The following is an 11,117-nucleotide window of genomic DNA, read 5'->3' on the forward strand; positions in this document are numbered from 1 at the left end:
GTCAACCTGGTGACTCGTTTGACTCATTCGTTGGGATAGTGAGTGGGTCAGCCCTACCGCTTTCAAGGCGGGCTTCCGACTGTTTTCTTTTATTGGAACGGGCTTGGGTTATTTTGGAAGCTTGGTTAGGGAAGACTCGACTAACTCTTCAATGTTTTCTACTATGCTCCCATCACTCATATTTTAGAGCAGAGGCGCTGGTTGAACAGTTTCCATGGTCGGGTTGATGCAAGTCAAGCTGTAATTAAACTATTATAGAAGATCAAGAATTTATCCTCTAGTGACCCTTCAATTCTATCAGTGTTAGCCATGATAGCCACGCAAACTGGGACAGCTCTAGCCATGAAGTCTTTAGCCTTGTCGAACTTAGCCTTAACAGCCGAGGTTTTAGCCACGCTGGCTAATTTCTTTTCACCTGGCTGACCGTACATGCAACCAGTTAATGATCTCTTAGCGGACTGACTAATTGTCAGTGAGCTTAGCTGGTTCAATTGGCTGGCTTCCACCACACGATGAATGTGGGCAAGCCCTAAAGAGAAATACTTGCCCTAAACTTGCTAGTTAAAGCATCATAATAAAATAGTATGCAATTATAATAAACCATGGCTATAGCAGGCATGGTTATTCACATATGGAAATATAATACAGACTTGCAAGGAACATATAGCAGACATATCTGAAAAAGAAGTAACTAAATGGGAAGGTTCATAGAGGACCTGGCTTAAAGCACATAAATTACATTTTTTATTTATTGTATATTTCAATACATCAGAGTATTGGCTTTCGAATGAGCTATTGTTCGCCAGGGTGAGACAGACGTTGGTTAGTGTTTATAGGATTTCCCCAGAGCTCTACCGCAGAAATGTTAACTGGCATAGGCTCGGATATTGTGACGTCACAATTTCCATATGCGGAGTTGTGTGCTCTTACCGCCTATTTTATTGCTTACCGCTTATATTTATTAACTACGATAATGACACTAGTGTCAGGCGAAAATAGGACAACTCCAGAGAACCAATGAAGATGACAAATGAGTCAGTGTCATTAGTTCTCCATGGACAGATTATTTCTATGATAAATAACTCAGATTCCAAGTGCCATGCTGTTTTCCCGATGATATTATGCACTAGCCCTATCATTTTATTGTGATGTTGAGGGTCGCGACTGAGACTAATTAGTTTCAAGCATTGCGTGATCTCGCGAAAGTGCGATTGACATATAGTCCTAGGGCCACGCAACCGCAGGTCCCAATTTGATCGATGCGATTTCAGTACCTTTATCAATGACAGTACATTTATTGAAGCATAATCAATCAGCCCAGAACATGTGTTTGTATTGGTCGGGCGTTAGCACGATCCCAGGCATTGTTGATTATCTAGAATCCTAGTTTATTATTAGCTCTCTCTCTGGGTTTAACAGCATCGATTGTCACAGAAAAGCGTTACCTCAATGGCAGTGAAAGGGATCGACTACCTAAGGCTAAATAATAATTGTGACATCACATTTTGAGTACCTGAACCAAGTGTTCTTTTTTACAGGACATACTTTTGACACCCTGTTTTTCATAGCTCTATTATTCTTTGTGTATTGAATATAGGTCATTCGAAAGCCAAGACTGGGATGTATTGAAATATACAATAAAAAAAGTATGTAATTTATGTACTTTAAGAGGAAATAAAAATATAGAAAACAAAAAAAGTAAACATTGCTACAGAGAACATTGATAAATAGAAAACATAAATAGTATATGGATACAGAGAACATGGAATGCAGAGAATACATAATGCTAAAATCCTTAATGGCAATACTCTTTACCGAATACTGTAAAACCTCTAATTGAACGCCACCTCTATTTGAATGCCACCTCTATTTGAATGCCACCTATATGTGAACGCCACCTCTATTTGAACACCACCTCCGATTGACCGCATCTGTGAGTGCAGGGTATAAAAATAGAACGCCACTCTCTAATTGAAAGTCATCATCATTTGAGCGCCACTTCACAATCTTTGATCTTTATGAACTGACAATATCAAATGATCAGTAGGAAAGTGTCCACAAAATTATATTAATAAAATATCGCTTACGCCAATAACCATTAATTTCTTGCTGTCCAACTTTAAAGCTTTTCGTTTTTTGTTAAAACGTTGAAAGCAACGCCATAGAAACAATTAATAACTGTCTCAGACTGATAGTAGTTCTTTGTTAAACGCGGTTTTAATGTTTAATGTACACATATATAAAAACGGTTTGCATTTGTGATGGTAGATGAATGAGTAGTTTTAGGATCAAGGTTGCAATTAGCGAGCAAAACTTAAATGCAACGCGTAAAAACATTGCTCTGTCAAAATATTGTTTAGACGCTAATATTGTCTAGTTGACCAGTGCAGAAGTAGAGTTGACGTCAGAAGACATCGTGGTAGGTATTGGACAACTAGAAGATGTTCGTTTCATCGAAAGCAACTATCAAAATGCAGCTATCTGACATTAATTTTTTTATGCAATATAAGTATGGGTTGTTTATGTCACTTGTTCATGAATGTATATATTTAAAACATTTGATCAATTATCATTATATAACCCACAAATTCGCAGATTTGTAGCATTTTATTTAAAAGCATCTTTGTGATTATCTTAACATGGCTTACAATGGATCGATGCTCATAACTCCTCTTCTATTGCGCATAAAAAGCTAGTTTTGGCTGCAAACAGTAAATGAGTGCAATGAGCTCTTATTCGACATTGTTAAGTATTGATATAAATAAAAATATGTCCTCAATTTTATAATGAAATAAAAATTGAAAGCCCTTACAAATTGTGAAGCAGTACACAGGCTATAGTATCGGTACAGGTTAATTGCAAACAATAGATATTAGCTGGTAAAAATATTTCTCGGTTTCTCAATGCATATTTATTAAGAGATCATTGGCAAGTTAGAGTTATGTTACCAGATTTATTGCATCCAAAAGGTTTAATATCGCTTTACTGGAAAAAGAGGGCAAAAGTAGGCGACATTAGTTTAGCAAAAAAGAGCTAAAATTAGCATCGCAAAACTCTGACGAGCCATTTGAAAAATACAACACCAGCCGCTTTTTGAACGTCACCTCCATTGACTGCCACTAGAGATGGGTTGAAAAATAGAGCGCCATGACGTTTAATTAGAGGTTTTATGGTACATGTAGTTTGGTAATACTCTCCACTAACCGGATGAATAGAGACTGTGCCTCAGACCATCTGATTCTGGGTCCATTTTTATTAGCAAATCTTCCTTGAGTTACGGTAAGTAGAGAGATCAGTTTATCTAAATGAAAATTGCATCAAACTAGATGAGGTTAAAATCTATGTTTCCACCATGCAGTGATCTTAGGGGACTGTTTTATGAATAGAATCCACTTGTAAATCAAGAGATAACAATTTAACTTGTATTCAGCCAGATGATAGCAAATACCAAAGTAAAAATATATTATTACAAAAGACAATCTTAATAAATAGATTGATTTTACAATCATTGATGGTGATTGGTCAGATGTAACTTGTTTAAACTACAATCAACTTTATAGACGTAAAATCATAGACAGACTTTCTCTACTATAACAAGCTCTTATGCATCACTAACTAATAGATTTTAAAACTGTCTCAGACACTGACAGAAAAAAAGTTACATCAGCTATTGCAAGCTCTATTGTGGCTTTACTAACATTTGGATTGTTTGAGAGCCATAAGTTTTGAAAGATGAGTAGAAAAAGAGAGAAACAGCTTTTGGACCTAACAAGAAGCAAAGAAATAGTACGACCACTGCAGAAAGATTAGCCAAACATGACATCGGTGTTGGTCAAAACACTAGAGATGTTTTTAAGGCTTTATTAATGACTCAATTCATATCTCATCAATAGTTCATCAAATTTATCATCTCTATATATACCTCCATCACCTCTAATCATTTAACTCATATCTTAATTAATTAGTGAATTGAGCCTTGAAAGTTGACTTGCAAAAAAATTCACATTACAGTTATTCGGTATCAAAAGGATCATGTCTTAGTCTGCTGTGTTGTAGGTGTAAAATATGTGAAAATGTCATTACAAGCTCTCAAAAACAAACAGTTAATCGTAGCCATCACAAAAACGCAGTAGGTTGGAATTTTTTTATTTTGATGAGGTACTCAACTCGATGTGGTTATTGTTTTGACAAGTGATGTTATCACATGAATTGAAAGGTATATAAAAGGCTTAATATAAAACATCTTGCAGCACTAGTTTATGACAAACACATCGCGTTCTACCGGAAAACCCTTATCAAATATAGATGCTCGCTACTTTACCGTTTCCTTTCAGCTTGGACTAATGATTTAGTCATAATCTGATCATGTGACCCATACATCTTGCCAAATGGCGTGAACCTTTTTTGCAGCATTTTTCCACTATCACAAGTGACCAACAAGCGCGCCATTTTTATTAGAAGATATGCACTCATTCGAGCTGAGTTTAAAAATTAAACTAATATTTACACCAGATTTTGAGATCAGTGATCATCAAAGTGACAGCATTACAATGGTTATGAAATAGACGCATAAGGACAATAGACATGGTTTTATTAAACACCTGAAGAATATTTGTGAAAGTATTTTGACGAAAAAGATTGCATGAAAGTGTAAACAGAAGCCATCGTGTTCAACTACGTCCCATTTGAGCCGTTTTGCAAAAGGATTCCAACCTACGACGTTCATTTTTTAGGTTTTAAGAGCGTGTAATCACATTTCTACATATTTTGCGCCTACAACACAGCAGAGTAAGACATGGTGATTCTTTTGATACCAAATAACTGTGACGGGAATTTTGTTGCAAGTCAACTTTTAAGGTTCACCCAAGCGAGCATGTTACCTCGAATGCACATCTCTGCAAAACACAATATCAGTGCAAAGTGCGTTTGCTCTTTACTGTAAACAGAGGTATTGTACAGTTAGCACTAAAAATAACCATGATCACCTTAGGCGCTCACTCCCAACTTTGCAACAGCTCTTATGACCTGCTTACATCAGAACATTATTTTTCTTTGTGTTATTTGTATATATGAAGAAAAATACAATATTTAAATCAGTACATAAAAACAGTGAATGTAGAGGGTTTTAGCTGCAATAAAAATTTAACTGGTGAACTACATTTGCAGACTTTTGTTGAACATGATAATATCACGGTTAAATTTACAAATTGCATAATATAGGTTATTGATGATTAATGTATAGGTAGCAGCAATGCTATAAACCCCCCACAAGGATAAGCGACAGCTATCATATGGGCGGGGTTTAATGATAGAGCTTTGTTGAGAGTGTGATAGCCTGGGTTTCGAGGCTAACACAGTTCTCGCGGGGCGGTCGCATTACTTTATTAGGTTTTGAAAAACCACGACACACTGTTATCGTGCCATTAGCTCATTCAGTCAGTAGACCCCTGCGGTTCACAATAGCAAACCTTAAATTTCTACAGTGTAGGGGTAATACCTAACCCAAAAAATGGATCCATAGAAAATAAAACATTTCAAATTACCTATTTTTACCAATTTTGAGATTGGTAGAGGCCGTAATATAAGCTTGAAGTTAAATATAATTTACCTGAAATCACCCGAACAACGGCCTTTTTTCCCCAGTTTTCGATAATTATTTTGTCACCCTTAATATAAAATGACAAAGTCTTTCATCGTTGTCACATTGTTTGACCTGGCCAATAAGATGGGACAGCAGGCAAAGCTGTGCAGTGTAGTTTTCATACTCAAAATCCAAAATATTTATACAAAACCTAATTTGAGCGATTTTACAATGGCGACTATTAATATCACGAATGCTTGTGAATGGCAACTGACTGATCGTATCAGTGACAATATTGGGCAACTATATTTTTTTGATAACAAAATGAAACCAACCGATCAGTAAAATAGCCACAATTGTTCATAATATTTGTAAATTTACAAGAAGCTGTATTCAGCATATTTATTTGTTCTGGTGCTATGTTCGGGTTCATCCCAACAGAGCTCGATCATTAAACCCGCCCACGTGATAGCCGTCGCCTAGCCTTGTAGGGTGTTTATATCATTGGTAGCAGCTAACGCACGGCAAACAGCAATTGCCTAGGGCTATAACATAAAATATGGATGAAAAGATGCAAATCTAAACTTGATTTTCTTTTGACACAAAATGCAATTATACTGCGCAGAATTTGCGTAATTCTCATATCGCTAATATATATATGTATTTTTCCAAGTTTGTGTGTGTATTCGTCATTGTGTGTATATAGCAATAGCTAATAGTATGCACACACTAACTATTTTAGCATTGCAACCACGCATGATGATGCCTGGGTTAAGAAATATTTTGGGACCTAGGTATATGCAAAACGATGCTTCCTTGTCCTTTTTTCGTTAGGGCTAATTTGTTCCGCCCCACGATATTAACAACAATTTAACTTGAACTTGAAAATTGGCGATTTGTGTACTGATTATATGCGTTATTAAAAGATATACGCTGCTTATCATGGCGATTTTAGCGTTATCCGTTATGGTAATAACCGATAGAACAAATAAATGATGAAATTTTAGTTAAAAGTTTGAAGTTTATTAAAATGCATACTAAAACTTCCTTAAAGTATGTATTTAGTAAGCTAAATTCATTTGAGTTAGACACAGCGTTCATGTTACACGTCTGTCTCGAAGGTAAAAACTCTCCACACTGTGTAGAGAGTTTTTACTTTCGACACAGAAGAAGTAACATGATCATGATCACATAATGAACAGTATATGAACTTTATTATTATATAACCTTATTAACAACACTGTTGGTAACAACCTTATTAACAATACTGTTGGTAACAACCTTATTAACAATACTGTTGGTAACAACCTTATTAACAATACTGTTGGTAACAACCTTATTAACAATACTGTTGGTAACAACCTTATTAACAATACTGTTGGTAACAACCTTATTAACAATACCGTTGGTAACAACCTTAATAACAATACCGTTGGTAACAACCTTATTAACAGTACTGCTGGTAACAACCTTATTAACAGTACTGCTGGTAACAACCATATTAACAGTACTGCTGGTAACAACCTTATTAACAGTACTGCTGGTAACAACCATATTAACAGTACTGCTGGTAACAACCTGATTAACAGTACTGCTGGTAACAACCTTATTAACAATACTGCTGGTAACAACCTTATTAACAGTACCGCTGGTAACAACGTTATTAACAGTACCGCTGGTAACAACCTTATTAACAGTACCGCTGATAACAACCTTATTACCAGTACCGCTGGTAGCAACCTTATTAACAGTACTGCTGGTAACAACCTAATTAACAGCACTGCTAGTATCAACCTTATTAACAGTACTGCTGGTAACAACCTTATTAACAGCAATGCTGGTGACAACCTTATTAACAATACTGTTGGTAACAACTTTGTTAACAATACTGCTGGTAGCAACCTTATTAACAGCTCTGCTGGTGACAACCTTATTAACAATACTGTTGGTAACAACTTTGTTAACAATACTGCTGGCAACAACTTTATTAACAATACTGCTGGTAACAACTTTGTTAACAATACTGCTGGTAGCAACCTTATTAACAGCACTGCTGGTATCAACCTAATTAACAGTACTGCTAGTATCAACCTTATTACTAGTACTGTTGGTAACAACCTTATTAACAGTACCGCTGGTAACAACCTTATTAACAGTACTGCTGGTAGCAACTTTATTACCAGTAATGCTGATGACAAGTTTATTAACAATAATGCTGGTAACAACCTTATTAACATTACTGATGGTAACAACTATATTAACAGGAGTTTATTAGTTTTAATAGTTAAATAGTTTTAATAATTTAATAGTTCATACTTTATTGACAGTTAATGAGCCATGTAACATGATCAGTTGATCACTGAATCTAACTTGAATGAATTATACAAAGTACATTGTTATATTATTTTGCAGATCATAAACACAAAATGTACTAAAGTCATTGTAGGTATCTATAGTTACTGAGGCTAACATATGACTTTGTTACTCTTTTAATGATGATGACTGATGATTTTTACCAGGAGGTGATTGCATTAGATAATTAATATGGGTTTTTTATACCACTTTATGTACGTCTATAATAGCTTACGATATCTTCGCACGCCAGTGTTGGCATGCGATTTGGCATGCCAATTTGTGCATGTTGTTATATTAAAAAATCGTGTTTTTGAAATAGCTGTATATTAGCAATGTTCCCATTAGTGGAAACAAATATGCATTTTAACAACCATTGCTTCTGTGCTGCATATGTGTACAATATTCTTACCATTTGATTGTTGAGTTGGGAATTATCTACTCACTACGTAGCAAAACTATAGTAGGAACACAACTCCTATTCAGTAAGTCCATTTATATAGAAGTAGCCTAATAGTTATATTCATTCTATGTCTAGCAACTAAGGAAGCAACATCAGGTAATTGTATACTAATAGTTGATCGGTCAAAATGTAATACTGTATCGCAATATCGTACGTCAAGAATGCTATTCTAACCCCAAGCCAGACATCAGAAGGTTGGAGGTGTACGTTCAGTAGCATATATATATATACACTGTATATACTAGCTGTGCTACCCGGCATTGCCCGTGTAATAGAAGAGCCTTTGGACAGAAAATTGATTTGTATTTAACATATAACAACATTTGCCATTATAACTTTCAAAGTACATATCATGAGAGAAGTGTGTCGTGTAGTTGAAATAAATTAGGAGAAAAATAAAAACAACTGTAAAGGTGTTAAAACTTTGTCAAACAACTGTACCTTTCAAGCTAGTAGCCTGACATATTGCCAATGGAAAACTCCACTAAGCTAGTTAATAAGGTTAGGCTTCCAATGACGGTAAGCCATGACTTTGAGTCTGTATTGTTGTCCAGGTCAGCTGTTCTAATAATAGCTATAGCCGGATTTCCAACAGACGACACACGAACTTTGAGAAATATATATATATAGATATTAATAAGATATATATATATATACAGTGAAACTCGGATAAATCATCCTCGGATATATCGAACACATGGTTAACTCGAATGGATTTGCTTAGTCCGTTCCCACGCAATGATAAATGGCTTTAGATAACTTGACCGAAACTCCGTTAACTCGAAGTTTTTTTCCAAACGGCTACCGAGACGGTTGTTACTATCACTTTAGAATATCACTTTATTCCAAGCCATAGAGATAAACATCGACTTTTAGTAGTTCTTAGGCCTCGTTATTACCAACATCGGCAAATATTTTCATTAACGACTTTTCTAAAGGTTTGCAAAAATCAAATTTTACCAAACATCCGCTTAGCAATAAGCCCTCCGAAAGCAAGAAAAGCGAGGCAAAATTTGGATAACTTTAAAGTAATATCGGCAAAATTGATAATGGGTTTTTAATAGTAAAGCAGTTTTGTAATAACCGACTTACTGCAAAATTGATCTTGGTTAAAACGCTCGGTAAAAAAATACGTATGTATTTTTTTGACCGAGCGTTTTAACCATGTACCAAAATACGTATGTATTTTTTTGAGCGTTTTAACCGCGATCAAGTTTTGCCAATTTTAATCTGAGAACGTCCTGGCAGTCATATCACCTAAAGCAACAAACAAATCGCAAGTGATAGAAAAACATCTATACTTTCTTATTAAAAATATTTAAAACTTCACACGAGAGACCCTTTAACTTGCAACAAGCAATCTATGCTTTTGATTGATATATAGTTTGTATATGTACATGTATCTACTGATAAATACGTGCACTTATGACTGTCCTGATAACTTAAACGCTCTAATAACTCGAACACTTTTGCTCGGTCTCTTGAAGTTTCAGTTATCCGTGTTTCACTGTTTATATAAAGGCACCGTTACATGAACTATAGCGTTGGATTAGCCTTGTTGTAGAACTGTAACCTAACCATCACTAGACTACCTCCCACCTATTGGCATTGACACTCACATAGACAGTGAAGAACACTATAGCACTGGCTAACCAGAGTGTTCTGCACCTAATGACAAACACAACTGAAGTGAAGACTATCTATATACAGCCAAACATGGATAACTCGTCCACGGATAGCTCGAACACATGGTTAATTCGAACATTTCCTTTGGTCCGTTCCCACGTAATGATAAATTGCTATAGATAACTCGAACTCAACACTGTTAATTCGAACTGTTTTTTTGCCCAACGGCTACCGAAACGGTTGCTATCGCTTTAGAAAATCACTTTATTCAAAGCCATAGAGGTAAACTTCATCTTTTCGTAATTCATAAGCGTCGTTATTACCACCATCGGCAAAATATTTTTGTCAACGACTTTTCTAAAAGTTTGGTGAAATTTGATTTATACTGCGATACGATGAATAGCACGGGCTAGCCGGGTCACACGCGCAAGGATTTTCGCCACGCACATACAAAACAAAAATCACATGTTGTTTTGTATGTGCGTGGCGAAAATCCTTGAGTGCGTGACCCGGCTAGCCCGTGATGAATAGTTTTCCGACGTTGATTCCGTGTTGAATCAACGTCGGAATGTTGAATGTTTAAAACGTCTTAAAAAATGTTGTAATTAAACGTATACGTTATCTGAGCTACAAAAAACTATTCATCGTTTGACCTAAACACAGAATACGTGTGTACATTCAATAAGTATCTATTAAAAAAGCGTGAGTGATATAGAATGTACCGTAAAACCTCGTAAAACTTCTAATTGAACTGCCTCGGAGTGTTGCTCTTAACGAATCCCAGGCAAAGTAAGGTAATCTGCATAAACTTCAAGAAAAACGGCAAAATTGATCGTGGGTAAAACCCCAAAAGAAAAAAATTTCTTTTCTTTTGAGCATTTCAACAACGATCAAGTTTTGCCAATGTCAATCTGAAAAACGTCCTGGCAATAACATCACCTCAAACAACAAACCAATCTCAAGTGATAGAAAAATCTCTATACTTTTTCATGAAAACGTTTTAAACTTTACATTAGAAGCATTTAATTTGAAACAAGCCATTTGTGCTTTTGATTTATACTATAGTTTGTATATGTACATGTATCTACTAATAAA

At 35.5% G+C, this 11,117-nt stretch overlaps 1 protein-coding gene across 1 annotated transcript in view; it reads right to left on the reverse strand.

Annotated features, from left to right (window-relative positions):
- LOC137386775 (zinc finger protein 271-like) overlaps window positions 1-11,117 on the reverse strand; it is an 87,877-nt gene that overhangs the window by 21,383 nt on the left and 55,377 nt on the right. The window lies entirely within an intron of this gene.

This window comes from Watersipora subatra, chromosome 2 (genome assembly GCF_963576615.1).
Source record: "Watersipora subatra chromosome 2, tzWatSuba1.1, whole genome shotgun sequence".
In the NCBI taxonomy this organism is placed as follows: Eukaryota; Metazoa; Bryozoa; class Gymnolaemata; order Cheilostomatida; family Watersiporidae; genus Watersipora; species Watersipora subatra.